Here is a 14,057-nt window from a genome sequence, read left to right on the forward strand (position 1 = left end):
CACTGGAGGCAATCAACTTCTCCAACGCTGAAAGATTGGACCCTTAAGGTTCAAGACTTGTGCCGTTTAGAAGAACTGTCTAGTTGGGAAACTTGCACCCATGAGAAATTTCAAACCTCTTGGCTTCCCTGGATTAAATTTTTGTCCCCTCCTCCTGGGTCGGGATGACCTTCCCTCTGACACACATTTTTGCCTGTCCTTGTATGCTGCTTGATCTTTGCTTCCTCCCTCCCCCCACCCATACCTTTTTGAGTGTGATGCTGTGGTCGAGCCCACCACTGCTATGCCACCTAGCGGGTTAACCCGATTTAACGACTTAACCATTTATATGATTCTCAATCCTTCCTCAACTCTTAGTAATAAAAATTGCTTTTTTTAAAGTCCTAGCAGTCACATCTCCTAGCCTTTCATTTCTCTCTATTGTAGTAGCTGGAATTTAAGGCTATTTTCTCTAGACCTGAAAATGTTGTTAATGTTATTATACTCACTTGTTTTCTCCTAGCAATGTTCGCACTGATACTACTTGTCTTATGTATATCTAAGACTCTATCTCTTGAGTTTAAAGTGCAACTGAGATCTGTTTGTGAGTATTGGTTTTCAATTTTTGTCTTATTTGAAAATTTAAATGAAGAATTTTAAAAAAAAATTTACAGGCTTAAAAATGTGACATCTAAAGCAAGATATTCGGATTGGTAAAGAAGTGATATTTGTAATAAAAGAAACAATGTTTTCTAGTGGCATTGTTAAGCTTGGTACACATAAGCCTAATTCACCATTTGAATATGGACCTCAATGTCCAGACTGACCGCTCGTCTCCCAATCCAAACTTACATGTGACTATAAAAGAGTAAATATCATTTTAATTTTTATTACATATATCAAGTGACACATAAAAATAAACAACTTTGTAATATATCTTATCAGGAAAAAAGCTTCTTTCCCTGCCAGAATTGATCAGACATTATCAAAATTTTCATTTCTGAGATACAATCTGTATTCGGTGAGGACAGACTTTCCCATTACTGAAATAGAAGATGGCAGCTGCCTTTGCTGAGAGCTAGAGGCAGAGCTCCTCCCTCCTTCTCCTCCCCATCTACAAAGAATATCAGCAGATATAGCACATACTGAGCAAAGCAATTGATATACATCAACTAGAAATAATTTGTGACACCACCTACGGAGTATGTGATATACACTCACTGGCCACTTTATTAGGTACACCATGCTAGTAACGGGTTGGACCCCCTTTTGCCTTCAGAACTGCCTCAATTCTTCGTGGCATAGATTCAACAAGGTGCTGGAAGCATTCCTCAGAGATTTTGGTCCATATTGACATGATGGCATCACACAGTTGCCGCAGATTTGTCGGCTGCACATCCCAAAGATGCTCCATACAAGGCAGGATGGATCCATGCTTTCATGTTGTTTACGCCAAATTCTGACCCTACCATCCGAATGTCGCAGCAGAAATCGAGACTCATCAGACCAAGCAACGTTTTTCCAATCTTCTACTGTCCAATTTCGATGAGCTTGTGCAAATTGTAGCCTCAGTTTCCTGTTCTTAGCTGAAAGGAGTGGTACCCGGTGTGGTCTTCTGCTGCTGTAGCCCATCTGCCTCAAAGTTCGATGCACTGTGCGTTCAGAGATGCTCTTAGGCCTACCTTGGTTGTAACGGGTGGCGATTTGAGTCACTGTTGCCTTTCTATCAGCTCGAACCAGTCTGCCCATTCTCCTCTGACCTCTGGCATCAACAAGGCATTTCCGCCCACAGAACTGCCGCTCACTGGATTTTTTTTCTTTTTCAGACCATTCTCTGTAAACCCTAGAGATGGTTGTGCGTGAAAATCCCAGTAGATCAGCAGTTTCTGAAATACTCAGACCAGCCCTTCTGGCACCAACAACCATGCCACGTTCAAAGGCACTCAAATCACCTTTCTTCCCCATACTGATGCTCGGTTTGAACTGCAGGAGATTGTCTTGACCATGTCTACATGCCTAAATGCACTGAGTTGCCGCCATGTGATTGGCTGATTAGAAATTAAGTGTTAACAAGAAGTTGGACAGGTGTACCTAATAAAGTGGCCAGTGAGTGTATATCTGCTAAGCGGATGAATGGTAGACCATTCAGAAAATGACTTGAACCAAAAAGGAGAACACCAAACTTAAAGTCAAAGGAAGAGTATGGGACATAAGTGAAAGAATAAAATATTTTTATTATTATGGGTGGTAAATGGTACCACTACAAACATATAAGTGCCCACACTTGTAATGAACAGGAAAAATTACAGTATATTATATTACACATAAAAATACAATGCATGGGATTAAAACCCGAATCACGAGGTAAAATAGTAGAATAATACGTATATCTTCATTATGTAAATAATATTCAGAGTGAATCATGAAAGTCCTTCATTGGAAGGAGGAGGGAGGGAGAAAGAGAGAGGTATATGAGGAATTATTTTGTCATCCTCCAGAGACCAACATATGAAATAGAGGTAGATGTCAATAGACAAATAAAAAGTGTCTGTTGGACTGTGGGGGTAGAGATGTGGTAATCTGAAACACACCAGTGTAATGTCAAGAGGGTATAAGTGTCTGCTGAAGTTGATGTAGGCACTACCAATATTGTGCAATAGTATATGGTTCATATATGTAAATGCATCTACATAGAGCCTGTAATTTGTAGATGGATGAATGGAGAAACAAGTTAATTACCTGGGAGGTCCTTGGTTCAAGTGTGGCGCACTCACTGATGCGCGTTTCAGAGCATGTCCTTGGTCACTCATCATTGCACTGTATGAATTTGTCTTATCCAAGGGACTGGGGGCTATACATCAGACACTTGAAGCCCACTATTTGGATGCCACTGCATTAGACTATTTTCTATGACCATACAGGAGGAAATAAACATGTGAGAACTTTCGACTTCCAGCTGTGAGCTTCATGGTGGAAAGTACAGTAGCTTTGTAGATTTTTATTGTAAGTTCAACTCTCAGTAAACACTTTCCTATGTGTGTTTGTTTTATATATGTATACTAGTTGACTCGTGAGAAATTATCGCACAATGGTTGTTGGGGGCGCAGGCAATTTCAGGAAAATCAAGCTGGTCAAATGTTAATGTATTTAATGAGATGATGAACACAGAGAGGTATTTATATATGTAGATTGGAAAAGCAATAAATTGGTTTGATAAGTAGAGGCTAAAAAATGAGGTTGTGGTGCCACCTGCAGGTTATTGTTTTTCTCTGCAGGTTTCTGAAAATGAATGTTTAAACTATATTTATTGATCAAATCGTGAATGTTTGGTTTGTTTGTGTCTTTTTTTGCTGAAGGGGCAAGTTCACTTTTCAAATGGTATATTATTTGTGTGTGTGGGGCGAAGTAATCACTGAAAAAGCACTGCATGCTTACAAATGTGTTTGCATATGTGACTCACCTGCAGTGAAGTGTGCAATCCTCGAATTTGCCTGAAATAGGCTGGGCAAGCACTTTGGAAAGCTGGAACGACCCTGTTATGGACCTGGTGGTTAGGAGCACCCGGAATGACCTGATGGTTAAACTATCACACAGGACGAGCTCTGGGAAGTGGGAGCTCTGCTGACCGCAAGCCTAATCCTATCACACAAACACTAGAAATAGCCGTTGAGCGTACCTAACTCTGCCTAGACATCTCTTCACAGCCTAAGAGCTAACTACCCCTAAGATAGGAAATAAAGCCTAACTTGCCTCAGAGAAATTTCCCCAAAGGAAAAGGCAGCCCCCCACAAATATTGACTGTGAGTTAAGATGAAAGTCACAAACATAAGAATGAAACAGGTTTCAGCAAAGGAGGCCAGACTTCACTAAACAGACTGAGGATAGAAAAGATATCTTTGCGGCCAGCACAAAACACTACAGAAAGCCACGCAGAGTGTGCAAAAAGAGCCCCGCACCGACTCACGGTGCGGAGGTGCCACTCTGCCTTCCAGAGCTTCCAGCTAGCAAGGCAATATCATAATAGCAAGCTGGACAAGAAAACAAAGATAAGCAAATAAACTAGCAGGGACTTAGCTTCGCTGGAGTAGACAGGTCCTCAGAAAGATCCAAGAGAGATCTGAACCAGTACTAGAACATTGACAGCTGGCATCAAGTAACGATCTGAGTGGAGTTAAATAGAGCAGCCAGCCTGGGACCAAACGAGGTCAGCTGAGGAAGGAACCTCAGAACCAGCAGCTCCACTCACAGCCACCAGAGGGAGTCCATGGGCCAAACTCGCCGAAGTACCATTCATGACCACAGGAGGGAGTCCGAGAACAGAATTCACAACAGTACCCCCCCCTTGAGGAGGGGTCACCGAACCCTCACCAGAGCCCCCAGGCCGATCAGGACGAGCCAAATGAAAGGCACGAACTAGATCGGCAGCATGAACATCAGAGGCAACAACCCAGGAATTATCTTCCTGACCATAACCCTTCCACTTGACCAGGTACTGAAGTTTCCGTCTCGAAATACGAGAATCTAAAATCTTCTCCACCACATACTCCAACTCCCCCTCAACCAACACCGGGGCAGGAGGGTCAACGGAGGGAACCATAGGGGCCACATATCTCCGCAACAACGACCTATGGAACACATTATGGATGGCAAAAGAAGCTGGAAGGGCCAAACAAAATGACACAGGATTGAGAATCTCAGAAATCTTATAAGGACCAATGAAACGAGGCTTAAACTTAGGAGAAGAAACCTTCATAGGAACATAACGAGACGACAACCAAACCAAATCTCCAACACGAAGTCGGGGACCAACACAGCGACGGCGGTTAGCGAAACGTTGAGCCTTCTCCTGGGACAATGTCAAATTGTCCACTACGTGAGTCCAAATTTGCTGTAACCTGTCCACCACAGAATCTACACCAGGACAGTCCGAAGGCTCAAACTGCCCTGAAGAAAAACGAGGATGGAAACCAGAATTACAGAAAAAAGGCGAAACCAAAGTAGCCGAGCTGGCCCGATTATTAAGGGCGAACTCAGCCAAAGGCAAGAAGGACACCCAATCATCCTGATCAGCAGAAACAAAACATCTCAGATATGTCTCCAAAGTCTGATTGGTTCGTTCGGTTTGTCCATTTGTCTGAGGATGGAAAGCTGAAGAAAAAGACAAATCAATGCCCATCTTAGCACAAAAGGACCGCCAAAACCTTGAAACAAACTGGGAACCTCTGTCCGACACGATGTTCTCCGGAATGCCATGCAAACGAACCACATGCTGGAAAAATAATGGAACCAAATCAGAGGAGGAAGGCAATTTAGGCAAGGGTACCAAATGGACCATCTTAGAGAAGCGATCACAAACCACCCAGATGACCGACATCCTTTGAGAGACAGGGAGATCTGAAATAAAATCCATGGAAATATGCGTCCAGCGCCGGCAAGGGCAAAAGCAACCCACTGGCACGAGAACAGCAGGGCTTAGCCCGAGCACAAGTCCCACAGGACTGCACAAAAGAACGCACATCCCGCGACAAGGACGGCCACCAAAAGGATCTAGCCACCAAATCTCTAGTACCAAAGATTCCAGGATGACCAGCCAACACCGATCAATGAACCTCAGAGATAACTCTACTAGTCCATCTATCAGGGACAAACAGTTTCTCCGCTGCACAACGGTCCGGTCTATCAGCCTGAAACTCCTGCAGCACCCTCCGCAAATCAGGAGAGATGGCAGACAAAATTACCCCCTCTTTGAGAATACCAACCGGCTCAGGAACTCCCGGAGAATCAGGCACAAAACTCCTTGAAAGGGCATCAGCCTTCACATTCTTAGAACCCGGAAGGTATGAAACCACAAAATCGAAGCAGGAGAAAAACAGTGACCATCGAGCCTGTCTAGGATTCAACCGCTTGGCAGACTCGAGATAAGTCAGATTCTTGTGATCCGTTAAGACCACCACGCGATGCTTGGCTCCTTCAAGCCAATGTCGCCACTCCTCAAATGCCCACTTCATAGCCAACAACTCTCGATTGCCCACATCATAATTGCGCTCAGCAGGCGACAACTTTCTAGAAAAGAAAGCACATGGTTTCATCACCGAGCCATCAGAATTTCTTTGAGATAAAACAGCCCCTGCTCCAATCTCAGAAGCATCAACCTCGACCTGAAACGGGAGCGAAACATCTGGCTGACACAACACAGGGGCAGAAGAAAAATGACGCTTCAACTCCTGAAAAGCCTCAACGGCCGCAGAGGACCAATTGACCACATCAGAACCTTTCTTGGTCAAATCAGTCAATGGTTTAACAACACTCGAAAAATTAGCAATGAAGCGACGGTAAAAATTAGCAAAGCCCAGGAATTTCTGAAGGCTCTTCACAGAAGTAGGCTGAGTCCAATCATAAATGGCCTGAACTTTAACAGGGTCCATCTCGATAGTAGAAGTGGAAAAATGAAGCCCAAAAATGAAACCTTCTGAACTCCAAAGAGACATTTAGACCCTTTCACAAACAAGGAATTAGCACGAAGGACATGGAACACCATTCTAACCTGCTTCACATGAGACTCCCAATCATCCGAAAAGACCAAAATATCATCCATATATACAGGTCCTTCTCAAAAAATTAGCATATAGTGTTAAATTTCATTATTTACCATAATGTAATGATTACAATTAAACTTTCATATATTATAGATTCATTATCCACCAACTGAAATTTGTCAGGTCTTTTATTGTTTTAATACTGATGATTTTGGCCTACAACTCCTGATAACCCAAAAAACCTGTCTCAATAAATTAGCATATCAAGAAAAGGTTCTCTAAACGACCTATTACCCTAATCTTCTGAATCAACTAATTAACTCTAAACACATGCAAAAGATACCTGAGGCTTTTAAAAACTCCCTGCCTGGTTCATTACTCAAAACCCCCATCATGGGTAAGACTAGCGACCTGACAGATGTCAAGAAGGCCATCATTGACACCCTCAAGCAAGAGGGTAAGACCCAGAAAGAAATTTCTCAACAAATAGGCTGTTCCCAGAGTGCTGTATCAAGACACCTCAATGGTAAGTCTGTTGGAAGGAAACAATGTGGCAGAAAACGCTGTACAACGAGAAGAGGTGACCGGACCCTGAGGAAGATTGTGGAGAAGGACCGATTCCAGACCTTGGGGAACCTGAGGAAGCAGTGGACTGAGTCTGGTGTGGAAACATCCAGAGCCACCGTGCACAGGCGTGTGCAGGAAATGGGCTACAGGTGCCGCATTCCCCAGGTAAAGCCACTTTTGAACCATAAACAGCGGCAGAAGCGCCTGACCTGGGCTACAGAGAAGCAGCACTGGACTGTTGCTAAGTGGTCCCAAGTACTTTTTTCTGATGAAAGCAAATTTTGCATGTCATTCGGAAATCAAGGTGCCAGAGTCTGGAGGAAGACTGGGGAGAAGGAAATGCCAAAATGCCTGAAGTCCAGTGTCAAGTACCCAGTCAGTGATGGTGTGGGGTGCCATGTCAGCTGCTGGTTTTGGTCCACTGTGTTTCATCAAGGGCAGGGTCAATGCAGCTAGCTATCAGGAGATTTTGGAGCACTTCATGCTTCCTGGCACCTGCTCACAGTGCCAAAACCACTGGTAAATGGTTTACTGACCATGGTATTACTGTGCTCAATTGGCCTGCCAACTCTCCTGACCTGAACCCCATAGAGAATCTGTGGGATATTGTGAAGAGAAAGTTGAGAGACGCAAGACCCAACACTCTGGATGAGCTTAAGGCCGCTATTGAAGCATCCTGGGCCTCCATAACATCTCAGCAGTGTCACAGGCTGATTGCCTCCATGCCACGCCGCATTGAAGCAGTCATTTCTGCCAAAGGATTCTCGACCAAGTATTGAGTGCATAACTGAACATTATTATTTGATGTTTTTTTTGTTTGTTATTAAAAAACACTTTTATTTGATTGGACGGTTGAAATATGCTAATTTATTGAGACAGGTTTTTTGGGTTATCAGGAGTTGTAGGCCAAAATCATCAGTACTAAAACAATAAAAGACCTGACAAATTTCAGTTGGTGGATAATGAATCTATAATATATGAAAGTTTAATTGTAATCATTACATTATGGTAAATAATGAAATTTAACACTATATGCTAATTTTTTGAGAAGGACCTGTACAATCATGAATCTATCCAGGTACTTTCGGAAGATGTCATGCATAAAGGACTGAAACACAGATGGAGCATTAGAAAGCCCGAATGGCATCACCAGGTACTCAAAATGGCCCTCGGGCGTATTAAATGCTGTTTTCCATTCATCGCCCTGCTTAATACGCACAAGATTATACGCGCCTCGAAGATCTATCTTGGTGAACCAACTAGCCCCCTTAATCTGAGCAAACAAATCAGACAATAGCGGCAAAGGGTACTGAAATTTGACCGTGATTTTATTAAGAAGGCGGTAATCTATACAAAGTCTCAGAGAACCATCCTTCTTGGCCACAAAAAAGAACCCTGCTCCTAACGGTGACGACGACGGGCGAATATGCCCTTTCTCCAAGGACTCCTTTATATAACTCCGCATAGCGGCATGCTCTGGCACAGACAAATTGAACAGTCGGCCCTTAGGAAACCTACTACCAGGAATCAAACTAATAGCACAATCACAGTCCCTATGAGGAGGTAGGGCACTGGACTTGGGCTCATCAAATACATCCCAGTAATCCGACAAAAACTCAGGGACTTCAGAAGGAGTGGAAGACGAAATTGACAACAATGGAACATCTCCATGTACCCCTTGACAACCCCAACTGGAAACAGACATTGATTTCCAATCCAATACTGGATTATGGACCTGTAGCCATGGCAAACCCAAAACGACCACATCATGCAGATTATGCAACACCAAAAAGCGAATATCCTCCTGATGTGCAGGAGCCATGCACATGGTCAATTGAGTCCAGTACTGAGGCTTATTCTTGGCCAAAGGCGTAGCATCAATTCCTCTCAATGGAATAGGATACTGCAAGGGCTCCAAGAAAAAAACACAGCGCCTGGCAAGCTCCAAGTCCATCAAATTCAGGGCAGCGCCTGAATCCACAAATGCCATAACAGAATAGGATGACAAAGAGCAAATCAGAGTAACGGACAAAAGAAATTTAGGCTGTACCGTACCAATGGTGGCAGACCTAGCGAACCGCTTAGTGTGCTTAGGACAATCAGAGATAGCATGAGTGGAGTCACCACAGTAAAAACACAGCCCATTCTGACATCTGTGTTCTTGCCGTTCAGCTCTGGTCAAAGTCCTATCACATTGCATAGGCTCAGACCTCTGCTCAGAAGATACCGCCAAATGATGCACTGCTTTGCGCTCACGCAAGCGTCGATCGATCTGAATGGCCAAGGACATAGACTCATTCAGACCAGCAGGCGTGGGAAATCCCACCATAACATCCTTAAGAGCTTCAGAAAGACCCTTTCTGAAAATTGCCGCCAGGGCACATTCATTCCACTGAGTAAGCACAGACCACTTTCTAAACTTCTGACAATATACCTCCGCTTCATCCTGACCCTGACACAAAGCCAGCAAGATTTTCTCTGCCTGATCCACTGAATTCGGTTCATCATAAAGCAATCCAAGCGCCAGAAAAAAATGCATCCACATTACGCAATGCAGGATCTCCTGGCGCAAGGGAAAATGCCCAGTCTTGAGGGTCGCCACGTAACAAAGAAATAATGATTTTTACTTGCTGAATGGGGTCACCAGAGGAGCGGGGTTTCAAAGAAAGAAACAGTCTACAATTATTTTTGAAATTCAGGAACTTAGATCTATCCCCAGAAAACAAATCAGGAATTGGAATTCTAGGCTCTAACATCGGATTCTGAACTACATAATCTTGAATGCTTTGTACCCTAGCAGTGAGTTGATCCATACAAGAGGACAGACCTTGAATGTCCATATCTACACCTGTGTCCTGAACCACCCAGAGATTAAGGGGAAAAGAAAGACAAAACACACTGCAGAAAAAAAAAATGGTCTCAAAACTTCTCTTATCCCTCTATTGAGATGCATTAACACTTTAGTGGCCAGCTGTACTGTTATGGACCTGGTGGTTATGAGCACACGGAATGACCTGATGGTTAAACTATCACACAGGACGAGCTCTGGGAAGTGGGAGCTCTGCTGACCGCAAGCCTAATCCTATCACACAAACACTAGAAATAGCCGTGGAGCGTACCTAACTCTGCCTAGACGCCTCTTCACAGCCTAAGAGCTAACTACCCCTAAGATAGGAAATAAAGCCTAACTTGCCTCAGAGAAATTTCCCCAAAGGAAAAGGCAGCCCCCCACAAATATTGACTGTGAGTTAAGATGAAAGTCACAAACATGAGAATGAAACAGGTTTCAGCAAAGGAGGCCAGACTTCACTAAACAGACTGAGGATAGAAAGGGTATCTTTGCGGTCAGCACAAAACACTACAAAAAGCCACGCAGAGTGTGCAAAAAGACCCCCGCACTGACTCACGGTGCGGAGGTGCCACTCTGCCTCCCAGAGCTTCCAGCTAGCAAGGCAATATCATAATAGCAATCTGGACAAGAAAACAAAGATAAGCAAATAAACTAGCAGGGACTTAGCTTCGCTGGAGTAGACAGGTCCTCAGAAAGATCCAAGAGAGATCTGAACCAGTACTAGAACATTGACAGCTGGCATCAAGTACCGATCTGAGTGGAGTTAAATAGAGCAGCCAGCCTGGGACCAAACGAGGTCAGCTGAGGAAGGAACCTCAGAACCAGCAGCTCCACTCACAGCCACCAGAGGGAGTCCATGGGCCGAACTCGCCGTAGTACCATTCATGACCACAGGAGGGAGTCCGAGAACAGAATTCACAACACAACCCCAAGGCAAATGCCACCTGCAGGTAATTTGACCTTTGAAATGGTGTATCATTTGTGTTTGTCAGTGGAGTATAAATGGAGCAAGTGTGCAATTAAATAGGCAGTGCATGTTTACAAATGTGAAGTGTGCAATCCTCCAATGTGCCTGAAATTGGCTGGCAAGTAGTTCGGCAAGCTGGAAAGCCCCCAAGGCAAATGTTAGGATTTGTTTGTGATGTCTGTAAGCAGCTTTGTGGTAGTGTGCTTTGGGGTAGTGTATTGCCACCTGCAGGTCATTTTTCCTCACTGCAGGTTTATGAAAATTAATGTTTAAACTGTATTTTGTGATCACATCATGTATGTGTGGTTTGTTTGGCTATTTTCTTGCTGAAGGGGGGAAAGTTTACCTTTCAAATGGTGTATCATTTGTGCGTGTGGGTGCAGTATGAACGGAGGAACAAAGTAATCACTAAAAAAGAGTGTTTAGAAATAATATATAAGGTTTATGTACTGGTTTGTCATTAAAATATCAGTAATTTCCAATATCACAGCTTACACAGAAACCTTGTCTTTGTTACCAACGAATTCTAGTATGTATCTTTTTTCTCCAAACTGAAATAATTAACAAAAGAAAAAGGTTAGTAATGACTATATTTCATATAAATGGGCTCCCTAAAAATATGAAATATGAAATGTTTGAGTATTTGTTTGGTATAATCTTAACCAGAGAGCTCCAACCTGTGGTTTTCCAGTTAACACGTGTAGTTTTCAGAAAGTATGCTTTATCAACTATCTCCATACAGTGTGTTTCCATAGAACATGATTGTACTGTAAAGACTGCAGCTGTGTGCTGACTTTCTTCCATTGATAAAATAAAGTTTGTGGTGTCTCCTTATTCTATATTGTGCTACGTCATTTTCATGTTCATGCCACACAATTATTTAAAGATCAGGTGTTGATTTCATAGGTCAGATGAACAAGAACATATCTAGTTTTAAGCTATAGTATAGTAGTAAAAGCAAAGAAGTGAGCCAGAGCATGTGTTGGTATAAGTGAACTGTATATGTGCACATTCACACTGTGGCATTTAACTGACAAATCCTACGATAATAACAAAATGAGCAAATACTCCGAAAGTAAATATTAGATGTAAATGACTTAGGGTACTGAGTTGACATTATTTTGATCAAAAGAGCATAAAAGCCATCCCGATAAGGTGTAACTAATCATGTATCCTGTCTCTTGTAGTTCACCTCGCTGAATGTCAGGAGACTAGACCATCCTGGTAAGGTTCACCTTGTCACGGTGGGATGGCTCTTTTGCTCTTTTGATCAAAATAGTGTCAACTATGTATCTACATTATTTACATGTATTATTACTATTTATTTAACCCCATCACGACCTTGGGATTTTAAATTTTTTAATTTTCATGTTTTGTTCCCCTTCTTCCCAGTGCCATAACTTTTTTATTTTTAAAAATAAATATGGCCATGTGAGGGCTTATCTTTTGTGAGACGAGTTGTACTTTTAAACGACACCATTGAATTTACCATATATCCCCCTTTATGGACTGTGTCCCCTGTATTTATAGCTTTCCACAGGCAGGTATAAAACAGTCAGGTCTGATTCCTGCTTTGTTCCTGCCTATTTTGACATCTGCTGACACAGTGTGGTGACCTACAAGAGTTAGGGTTCATCCTGATTGGGCATAGCTAGTTACGGTTGGATGGTTTTTACTCTTTTTGTGATCAAAATAGTGTCAACTAAGGTCTCCATGTTATTCATATATACTATTACAATTTATTTACTTACTGCAGGGTATTTGATTATATCCTAGGTTTAATAATACAGATGTGTAGATGGTTTTTGGTGGATGCTGTCAATATTAAATGAATTTATCTTACTTATTAACATGGGACCACGGTTATTTCCTTTCCTTCATAAGGCAGTGAAGCTGGGATTATAGGCTTTAATTTAGGTCAAGATTTGTTTTGCATTGCTAGGCACTACTGATTGGCATCATGATCACTCCCAGTAGTCCTTTCTTTATTGATTTCTAGAAACAAGTTTATCCAAACTAAAAAGGCATATTGTATCTTAATGCATATAACAGAATCACACCACTTAACAGTGTGTAAAGTAGAATAAAAATTGTATTAAACTCTAAATCTACATTGTTGATAAATTATATTATCTCTATATTTGTTGTTACAGGCTGTTACCATGCATTCAGTGACACCGTGACTCAGAATCTTTGGACTGGTGATCCTGGGGATGAAACTATACATCGATGGTGGTTTGTATTTTAAATTTAATTCTTAAAAATGACTTGTATAAATGAAAATGGCATCTGTATAAGATAAAATTAAAATGCGGTGACATTCCATATTAACTCTTTATACCACTGTAAGCTTCGAGTCTACTTTTATCTAGAAAATGTATCCTTTGAACATCTATCATGGATTGCTATTTTGAACTGCAGATGGTCTCTGTGGATTACAGTAGTCACATTAATTAGGGTTAATTTAAACATGGTCCTCCCACTGTTTCCACATGAAATCTTGTGGACACCACTTTAGTATGTAATTTGTCTCTTATTTTTTCAAATCTGCAGCAGAGCAATCCATAGTCATATGAATGGCAGCACAGATTTCCCACTGAAAACAATGGAGAGCTTTTTGATGACAATTTCATCACATGTGTGATGATGGTAACAGATCACATCATCACTCTCCCTGCACAGTGACATCTGCATAGGTCATAAAGTAGGCCTAGAGCACTAGGTTAATTTATCCAGTCTATTGCTGTCTAAGTGGTTACTGCCAAGCATATCTCTAAATGCTGTTAACAGAAGCAGAAACAAGATAGATGTCCCTATAGCCAAGTACTGAAAGTAAAATAAAATAAGTTATCGTCAATAAATAAAAATATATTAGGGTAAAGGAAAATTTTGCTTCAACCCCTTAACAATGTATGGCATACAGGGTACATCAAAGGTTGTCTCCTTGACTCTGACGAGGGCTAGCATGTCAAGCCCACATCTTTGCTGGCAAATAATGACTAATGCTGGGCCAGTATCTTTTTAGGCACACGACAGCAGATTGTATCAGCTGTCATGTGCACTGAACATCACTGGGTAGAATAACGATCCACCTACGGTTGTTAACATTTTAAATGCAGCTGTCAATCTCTGTCTGCAGCATTTAACATGCGCACTC

The 14,057-nt window shown here is 42.2% G+C and overlaps 1 protein-coding gene across 4 annotated transcripts in view; it reads left to right on the forward strand.

Annotated features, from left to right (window-relative positions):
• Positions 1 to 14,057, forward strand: part of SGCZ (sarcoglycan zeta) — a 1,541,618-nt gene that overhangs the window by 363,767 nt on the left and 1,163,794 nt on the right. For all 4 annotated transcript variants that reach the window (XM_077279708.1, XM_077279710.1, XM_077279711.1 and 1 more), the window contains exon 2: positions 13,054 to 13,135. The gene's annotated coding sequence lies outside the window, so the exon portion shown is untranslated. The remainder of the gene's footprint in view (positions 1 to 13,053; positions 13,136 to 14,057) is intronic.

This window comes from Ranitomeya variabilis, chromosome 1 (genome assembly GCF_051348905.1).
Source record: "Ranitomeya variabilis isolate aRanVar5 chromosome 1, aRanVar5.hap1, whole genome shotgun sequence".
NCBI classification, from domain to species: Eukaryota; Metazoa; Chordata; class Amphibia; order Anura; family Dendrobatidae; genus Ranitomeya; species Ranitomeya variabilis.